At 38.3% G+C, this 9,584-nt stretch overlaps 2 pseudogenes; one reads left to right on the top strand and one right to left on the bottom strand.

Annotated features, from left to right (window-relative positions):
• Positions 1–3,018: 3,018 nt before the first annotated feature.
• On the top strand, positions 3,019–3,604 carry LOC147520070 (putative amidase At4g34880 pseudogene; annotated as a pseudogene).
• Positions 3,605–6,434: 2,830 nt separating this feature from the next.
• LOC147520069 (cell division cycle 5-like protein pseudogene) lies at positions 6,435–7,876 on the bottom strand (annotated as a pseudogene).
• Positions 7,877–9,584: the final 1,708 nt, after the last annotated feature.

Genomic DNA, 9,584 nt, shown 5'->3' with positions numbered 1-9,584 from the left:
TTTCAGATACATCCGGATCATGTACTTCTGTCTCTACTGCTGCTACAGGATCAATTTCTGCTTCAGGAACTTCAAATCGTTCCTCCAAGTGTTCCAATTCCCCAAAGACATCGATTCCTTCACCGCACTCTCCCTTGAAGGGAAGACTGTAAAACTCCCCCTGAGTAATACGGGTCGGATTCATGGAATGAGACATCAATAGATATATGCATCTTGTCAGTAATTGGATCATAACACCTATACCCTTTCTGAAACTCGGCATAACCCACAAAAATACACTTCTTCACACGAGGATCAAGTTTACTTCGATCTGGTTGTGGAATATGGGCATAAGTTGTACATCCAAACACCCGAGGCTCCAAGTTAGGCATCGATGGGATGGACAAAAGTGTATGGAGTTTCTGATAAGGATTCTGGAACTCAATTACCCGTGAGGGAGTACGGTTTATAACATAGGCTGTTGATTTCACTGCTTCACCCCAATAGAATCGAGGTACATTCATGCCAAACAAAGAAGCACGAACAACTTCCAACTTCCAACAACTGCATGTTCTTCTGTTATGCTAAACCATTTTGTTGGGGGGTACCAGAATTGGAGGTTTGATGACGAATTCCAATTGATCGGCAAAATTCAGACATGAGACCATTCACAAATTCGCCACCATTATCAGACGGAAAAACCCTAATAGATTGTTGATACTGTGTCGCCACCATTTTATAAAACCTAGTAAACATCTCATACATATTACTTTTGTTTTTCAGTATTGACACCTAAGTCATGCGAGTGCAATCATCAATAAAAGTCACATAATAGCAAACTCCAGAAAAAGAAGAAACTTTGGCAGGACCCCAAACATCAGAGTGAATTTTCATAAAAGGAACAGGACATCTATTAAGACTTGGTGAATATGAAATACGGTGGCTCTTGGCCAGTTCACAAATGTCACAATGAAACTCAGAATCACTAACAACTGAAAATAACTGAGATTGCAACCTCTTAAGATAACTAAATGAAAGATGACCTAACCTACGATGCCATAACCACACAACTTCTTTTGCATTCTCGACCCTATTGACCTGATTAGCTTGCCCCAGAGAATTCTTCTGTTTCTCTCCAGTTTCTGTCAAATCTAGATAGTACAGTTTCCCCCTTCTAACACCATAACCAAGGACTTGTCGAGTTAGAATGTCCTGAAAAACACAGAAAGATGGATAGAATGTCACAGTACATGTAAGTGCTAGAATGATTTGACAAACAGACAATAGGTTATAAGCAAGAAATGGAACAACTAAGACAGATTCAAGAGTGAGGGTTTTAGATAACATAATAGAACCTTCTCCGCTAACCGGAGTTGGAGTGCCATCTGCAGTAGAAACAACGGTTTGAGATGAAGCTCTAAGACTTTCCACAAGGCTAGGGTCATTTGTCATATGGTCAGATGCACCCGAATCAATTATCCATGTACTATTCGAAATAACCTTACCATTCATACCTGATTGAGTTACATTAGACGAAGCATGTGGATGTCCATGCACGGCATTAGCAATAGCAATCTTGCTTATATTCTTTCGTGGCCTCTTTGCGAAGTCCCACCAATCAGAATAGTCAATCACTTTATAACATCTCTCCTTGCTATGACTTAATTCTCCACAAACACTGCACTTTTTATCTGCATAAGGATTGGATTTACCTTTAGGGTTGCGTGAAGAACCAGAGAAACCGAGTGGAGTAATCGTCTTAATATGAACAACCAAGACAGATGATTCAGTTGATACAGAGCGCCCCATAGCCTGTTTCTCCGATTGCACCTTGCGAATGTAAGCATAGCTTTGCTCCAAGGAAAATTTAGGGTCCTTGCGAAGAATCTCTCCATGCACCTTATCATACTCCTAATCGAGTCCACGCAAAAACATATGAACCCACAATCTGGACATTGTTGACGTGTCCTGGACTACAGCTGCAACATTGTTATTCTGGGAGGTCACCCTTTGATCAATCTCATGGAACACGGCCACCAATTCGTTGTAATAGAAAGGAATAGGTCTCCCATTCTACTTCGCTTCAAAGCACTTCGTATTCAATTCAAAAATTCGAGTTTCATCAGAGTCATCATAGAAGGTCTTCTCCACAGCCTCCCAAATGTCTTTTGCAGTAGGAAGACAAATATATCGATTCATAAGAGAAATCTCCATAGAATCAATAAGCCAACTTTTCACCTTTTCATTATCTGTTGCCCAACCTTCATATTCGGTTCAACCTTTGCGTCAGTAAAAAAACCAATCTTTCCCCTTGCTCCAATACGCATCCGCATGAGAGGAGCCCATATGGTATAGTTGGACTCATCTAATGAAATAGATTTTAGGAACGCGGAGTTGTCTTGTGGGGTGTAGTGGTGATGAATAACGTTGGAAGAATTGTTGTCAGATCTAGCCATTGCAGAAAAAAACAAAAAATTTAGGTTTTAGGTTTAGGGTTTGGAAAAAATTTGGGTTTGAGATTCAAAGATTCAAGGATGGTTTGATTAATGGTTGTAATACGCAGTGGATTTCAATGGTTTGGCTTTGATACCATGTAGAACCAGAGGATTCAATTTAATTCAGTGTATATTTAATTGATTGAATTCTAAGAGATTATAATTTGGTTTATATAGAGGTTGCAACAAATAGAAACAAAATAGTCGGTGGATTGAGAAACACGGGGCGCGGGTCGCGCTCTGTTTGTACTGGAGACGAGCGCGGGTTGCGCTCAAGTTACTGGAACTCGCTCACACCTGAGGCGCAGGTCGCGCTCCATTTGTACTTCATCTGAGCGCAGGTCGCGCTCTATACATGAAAACTAATATAAAGCTTTCTACATGTACTACACTGTGACAACACGTGGGGGCAGGCTGATTAGTCTTTGGTCATGTCTCATGTTGTTCAGCATCTTAAGTGGGGTGGGAACTGCGGACCCTCAGATCCAAAGCCCACGTGGTGGCTAGGTACCCAAAGGCAAGCGGTGCAATTCTGGTAGACAATATGAATATAAGCAATGTAGACATTATCCTGAATTCAACTGTGAGTGGTGAAGCTTTAGCTTTGGTGACAGAGTTCAAGCTATACATAAATGCTTATTTAGAGGAGAGGGTAACTTCTCCAGTGAGATCATTGGCAAATATAATAGCCTTCAACGACAAATTCTCGGACTTGGTAAGACCAACACATGCTTTAACTTGTAGGCTCAGATTCAAGCAACTATAAGATCACTAGACTGACAACATATCACTTGTATTCAGGAAATGATTGATGAATTTGGCAGGAGATATTTTTAATATCTTAGACAACAAATGGGTTTGGGGACGTGGAAAAGCAGGTTGTGACGAATTTGAAGAAACTGTCAGAAGATGGAGTGGTGAAGTTGATGAAGGAGAATAAGTTGGATGCATTAGTGACTCTAGGTGCTGATATTGCCCCTATTCTTGCCATTGGAGGATTTCCAGGAATTAACGTTCCAGCCGGATACAATACAAAAGGGGTGCCATTTGGTAGCAATTTTGGAGGACTAAAAGGTTCAGAACCTAAGTTGATAGAGATTGATTATTCTTTTGAGCAGGCAACAAATTAAAGATCAGGAAACCTCCTTCCTTCAAGCTTACGATTACAAACTTACAATTCAAAGCTAGCTCAAGTGCCTTTCTGACTTTTCTATAGTGTAAAATCTCTTTAATTATCTTCATAGAATTTGTTTTCCTATAACGGCTTGGGTAGATGAAATGTCAAGTATACCCCTGATACGAAATAATAAAAGGCCCAGCCCAATCGAAACGACCCGGTGTAAATAGTATGAACAATGATTGTTCATCTCATTGCTCATATCTATTTGAGATATGAACAATCACTGTTCATACATTAACATGAGCTATGAACACTCATTGTTCATATAAACAATCATTGTTGATTGTTTATACCTATTTGGTGAATGAACAATCACTGTTTATACATCAACATAATGTATGATCAGTAAAAACATTTATTGGAGTATGAACAATCATTGTTTACACCTCAACATGAGCTATGAACAATCATTGTGCATACCTCAACATAATGTATGATCAATAAGAACACTTATTGGAGTTTGAATAATTATTGTCCATACTTATTTGGGGTATGAACAATCACTGTCCATACATTAACATGAGCTATGAACAATCATTGTTCACACCTCGACATATTGTATGATCAATAAGAACACTTATTGGAGTATGAATAATCATTGTTTATACATATTTGGGGTATGAACAATCATTGTTCATATCTATTTGGGGGGTATGAACAATCAATGTCCATATGAACAATAATTGTTCATATATGAAAAATAATTATTGTTCATACTTATTTGGGATATGAACAATCAATGTTCATACCTCAATATAATGTATGATCAATAAGAACTAATACTTATTGGAGTATGAATAATCATTGTTCATACCTATTTTAGGTATGACCAATAATTGTTTTTATTGTTGATACCTATTTGGGGTATGAACAGTCAATGTTCATACCTTAACATAATGTATGATCAGTAAGAACACCTATTGGAGTATAAAGAATCATTGTTTATACATCAACATGAGTTATGAACAATCATTGTTCATGCTTCAATATATTATATAAGGTACGTTCACCTATTTGGGTATGAACAAATACATCAGTATAAGGTATGAACACTCATTGTTCATAACAAAACGACATAAATAGGAAAATTGGAAAATATTTATTTCAAATTCGGGCCATTTGTCCACGAGGGTTATTTTCACTCGAAAATTGGTTTTCTGGGTTATTTTCACTTGAAATTTGTCTTTGTGGGTGCTTATAAAAAAAACTATGTCTTCTAGAGTTGTTTTGAATCGAAATTGGGCCTTAGAATCAATTTCTTGATTGAAGTGGCTCGATATCTAATTTAAATTCTTACGTTAAATTAGAGGTCAACCTTCCCTTACTCCACTTCCACCCGCACGTCTATCCGCTAGTACAAGGTTAGAAATAGGATGGAGTAATAAACACAATCAGAAATTATATATATAGACAATACTTCTATGCATTATAGCTTCACTTTTTCCTTTTTGTCTACCAAAATTCTTTCATAAAGTTTTATTGGTTTTGAATCTTCCTTTGAAGAGTTGTCATAACCCTTTTAAGTTTTAAAGAGATTGCTTGGTAGCACATTCTATCTATATTTTCTATAATAATTTCTTTATTTGATACTCTACCTATATAAGTACCTTTGGAACCTCTTCAAAACTTTAGTTCTTTGACTTCTTTCTTGTAAACTCGTCTAATAGAGAGAGAGAAAGAAAAATATGATGAAGGTAATAATATTGGTTCTGTTAGTGTCTTTCTTGATTGAAGTTGCGATTTGTGTTGAAGGCGATGATCGAACCGGGTCCACGACCGAACATGAGGAAGATTTGCATGTGAATCACGGGTCTTGGGAAGGAGAAAGTGACCTGACTCCATTTCTACTTCCATGACATACCAAGTGGAAAGAAGCCAAGTGCAATTAAAATAGTTGAAGCAAATAACACAAACAACTCCCCATACTTGTTTGGTGTAATCGCTTATGGCCGACGATCGCGTGAATGTTGGGCCTGAATCGACATCAAAGATAGTGGGCCAAGCGCCCAGGGCTTTTGGTTCAGCGGACCAACAAGAGCTTGGTCTCGTCATGGCATTGACCCTTCACTTCACTTCGAGGGGAAATACAATGGGAGCGATCTTAGCATTCTAGGCGAATAGTGCATTCATTCGCCCGTGAATTGCCAATTGTAGGTGGAACCGGTGTCTTCAGTTTGCTTTCGTGGTGTAGCGGTTCATAATACCTATAGCTATAATGCAACCACACATGACGCTGTAGTTGAGTATAATGTCTCAGCTATCCACTATTAGTTGATTATTATTGCATTTGGTGAAGATCGAAAGTTATTGTGACTTTATTTTGTCAGAAGGATTTAATAGTTGAGTCAATACGGTTATTTATATATGGGTAATTTTGACTTAACCCCCCACAGATGGGTAGCGGTTTGACTAAACCCCCCATTTTTAAAATCATTTGAGTTTGCCCCCCACTCCGTCAATTTTGTGTGTAACAGACGTTAATATTTTAGCTATTGACCATTTTACCCTTATGAAATAGATGTTGCATTGCCCCCTACATTAACACGTTAAACCTAGCTTTGCGAAAACCCCCCAAACGTTGCCATTATTTAATTCTTGCACTCTCTCTCTTGTATTTTACCTATTGACCATTTTGCCCTTTCTGACAAATTAAGTTTTTTTTTTTTTTTTTTTTTTTTTTTTTTTTTTAAAACAAATTAAAACAAATTAGATTTACTATTAGTTAGTGTAAACCCACCAAATGTCAATATGATATTTGCATAAACCCCCCAATTTTTTAGTTAACAGTAAACAATTCTAGGAGTAAGACCAGATGAAGGTGTCATGCCACTTCTAGGAGTAAGACCCGTGGCTCGAGGAGTCAATAAAGGAGTAGCCATTGGGTTAGGTGTCTGTATTTCTCTTTTCCTAGGAGTGACACCGGAAAAATCTGAAGGATGCAACTCTGGATTGTCACCGCCTAACAATGGTGTTTGTGATTCTCTCAATCTTGCAAGGTTTTCCGCTTCCATCATAATTGCATCGGCCTTTACCACCGTGTGTGCGTTGTGGAGTTCGAAATGGTGTCATCCCCCTGTCTTGGAGTTTGTGCATAGTTGGCAAGAAGAGCACGTGTAGCACCACTTCCTTCCGACATTTCCTCGCTTCACGAAACAAGATCGCTAGCATAACCCATCTTTGCGATTTCTTCCAATTCATGATCCGAGATCTCTGCGGTCTTTGGAAGCATCGGTTTAGATCTCTTCCTAATGTTTCCGGATCATTTAACTTGTTAACCTTTTGCAAGATGGATGATGGGGCATCCCGCCTTTGAGCAATTTTGTTCTTGGCAACATCTTGCCTTCTTAGCCGAGCTTCAACATAAACCGCTTCTTTTCCGCCGAAGCTCTTCAATGGTTGCCGAAACTTTGGTCGTTCCACTACTCTCTCCTCATCAAGCAACATCGAAGAAACCCGGTGGAGGCTTTTTCTCAAAAGGGATCTCGGAATTATAGTTTATCCCTTTCTTTTTCTCTTTCTCTGCTGTTATCAATTCCAAATGCCTTAAGTTCTCTCCACTTCTGCGAGACGCGTGCCTCCTTGCTTCTTCAAGGCTGTTTCTCCCTCGGCTTTTCTTTTAAACTTTCTTTCCCCACGGTGTTAGCCAACCGAGCCCGAGCTTGAGAAAGCATTTCTTTCTCATCCTCATCCATGTCAGCCGGGATCCGGACGTGCGGGTTTAGATTTGGGGTTGGGATCAATCTCTCCGGGCCGCAACTTCCTTGGGTTATCATTTGGCTCATAGTTTTCTTCCTTGACACACGCAAGGCATCGACAAGTTTCTCATACCGCTCAAGGCATGGAAGGAGTCCGCCAACGATAGAGCAATCGTCCGCCATTGTGTGGGCATGAGTTTAGCAAGATGGAGCAGTTTCTCATCTTCTTCTCTTGTCCACTCAGTCTAAACAAACAATAAACATAACTAATTGGTAAACCCTAGATTTGAAAATTATTAAAACAAATGAAAAAGAAACTTACTTTTTTAATAGAAGGATCAAGCCATTCATACCAACGAGCTTTACATTGCTTAGCAGATTTACGAACAAGTAGAGATGAAATTCTAGCCCATTGATTTTTCCCATATTTCATAACAGCTTTGCTTTTAATATCTCATCTTCCGTGTTTTTCCAAACACCTCCCTTTATCATTATCCTCATTTTCCCCTAATTTTTTTTTTTTTTTTTTTTTTTTTTTATCTTCAAATCTGTAATCGATGGGGTTTTTTATCTAGGGTTTCAAATAGCATATTGACGTTTGGGGGGTTTACACTAACTAATAGTAAACCTCTTAATTTGTTTTAAAGAAAAAAAAACACTTAATTTGTCAGAAAGGGCAAAATGGTCAATAGGTAAAATACGAGAGAGAGAGAGTGTAAAAATTAAATAATGGCAACGTTTGGGGGGTTTTCGCAAAGCTAGGTTTAACGTGTTAATGTGGGGGGCAATGCAACATCTATTTCATAAGGGTAAAATGGTCAATAGCTAAAATACCAACGTCTGTTACACACAAAATTGACGGAGTGGGGGGCAAACTCAAATGATTTTAAAAATGGGGGGTTTAGTCAAACCGCTACCCATCTGTGGGGGGTTAAGTCAAAATTCCCCTTTATATAGATATATGGTATCACATAATTGGTAATAAAATCATTACGATTTGAACACAAGTCACTTTTATATTTCTTTGAAAGGGACTACAGCACTATTTTATGAGTTGATTGTTGGTAACATCAATCATAATATCTTGTTCTAATTGCTTTGACATCATAATAATGCACTATTTTAAAGTGTGTTCTCATAAGGTTTCCAATGGCGCTTCCGCTGATTTATGAACCAATTGTTTATCTGTTTTACGGTCTAGACACGTGGATTCACCAAAAAACAATCTTATAAGCTTCCTGAAGGGATTACGATAAGCAGCATATAAGACCCTAAAGGTTGTTAAAAGTTGACACATGTTAGGAATATAAATACATGTTGGGAAATTTTATTAGAAAGTCACACCTCAATCTAGCTACTTTCTATCCCAAATGATTTCAACTTGGAGCTCACACCAAAGAAATCACCCACCCAAGACTTTGGTAGTTATCACAACAAACTCAAACAAACAAAATCACTAATTTATCATCACCCATAACAAGCAAACAATAAATAAGGAAGTAAATATACAAAGAGACACAAAGATTTAGGTGGTTCGGTAAATGTTACCTACATCCATACAAGAGCCGAGTTTCCTTTATAGCAAAGATTTGAAAGTTTACAAGAGATATCAAGAATCAAGAACAAGAGGCCTCACTCAAACCCTAGCTCAATAGAGCTCCCACAATACCCAAGAAATGAATCTCTCAAAAGGTTATCTCAAAACCCTAATCTATTTCCTTTATATAGGTGTACATAGAAAAAAAAAAAAGGTGAGAAATATGGGCTTGGGGCCGAAATATCGACAAATCATCGAAATTCCGAAAAGTTTCAGAACTCTAAAAACTTGGCGGTGAGATCTGGGAGTTTTATTAAACAAAGCGGTTCCACAGCCCAACAATCTCCCACTTGGAACCTTCAAGATTCTACATGCACATCACATCTCAATTGTAACAACTCAATCCAAATCCAATTTACTAATGAAACACTCGGCTCATCCATCATGGTCTTCAAGCAAGAAGACCCACCGAAGTTGAACACAACTTCAACTTCTCAGTAGACATGGTCTTGGTCAACATATCCACCGGATTCTCACTCCCTTGGATCTTCTCAAGTGCCAAAACCTCATCCTCCAACAGAGATAAGATAAAATGATACCGGAGACCAATGTGCTTGGTCCTAGAATGAAAGGCGGAATTCTTAGCAAGATGTATAGCACTCGACGGTATCCTTTATGTAACACACTTCTCTCTTGCT

This window comes from Coptis chinensis, chromosome 2 (assembly GCF_015680905.1).
Source record: "Coptis chinensis isolate HL-2020 chromosome 2, ASM1568090v1, whole genome shotgun sequence".
NCBI lineage: Eukaryota > Viridiplantae > Streptophyta > Magnoliopsida > Ranunculales > Ranunculaceae > Coptis > Coptis chinensis.
Note: the sequence above shows the minus strand (reverse complement) of the source record. Positions and strands in the feature narration are given on the sequence as shown.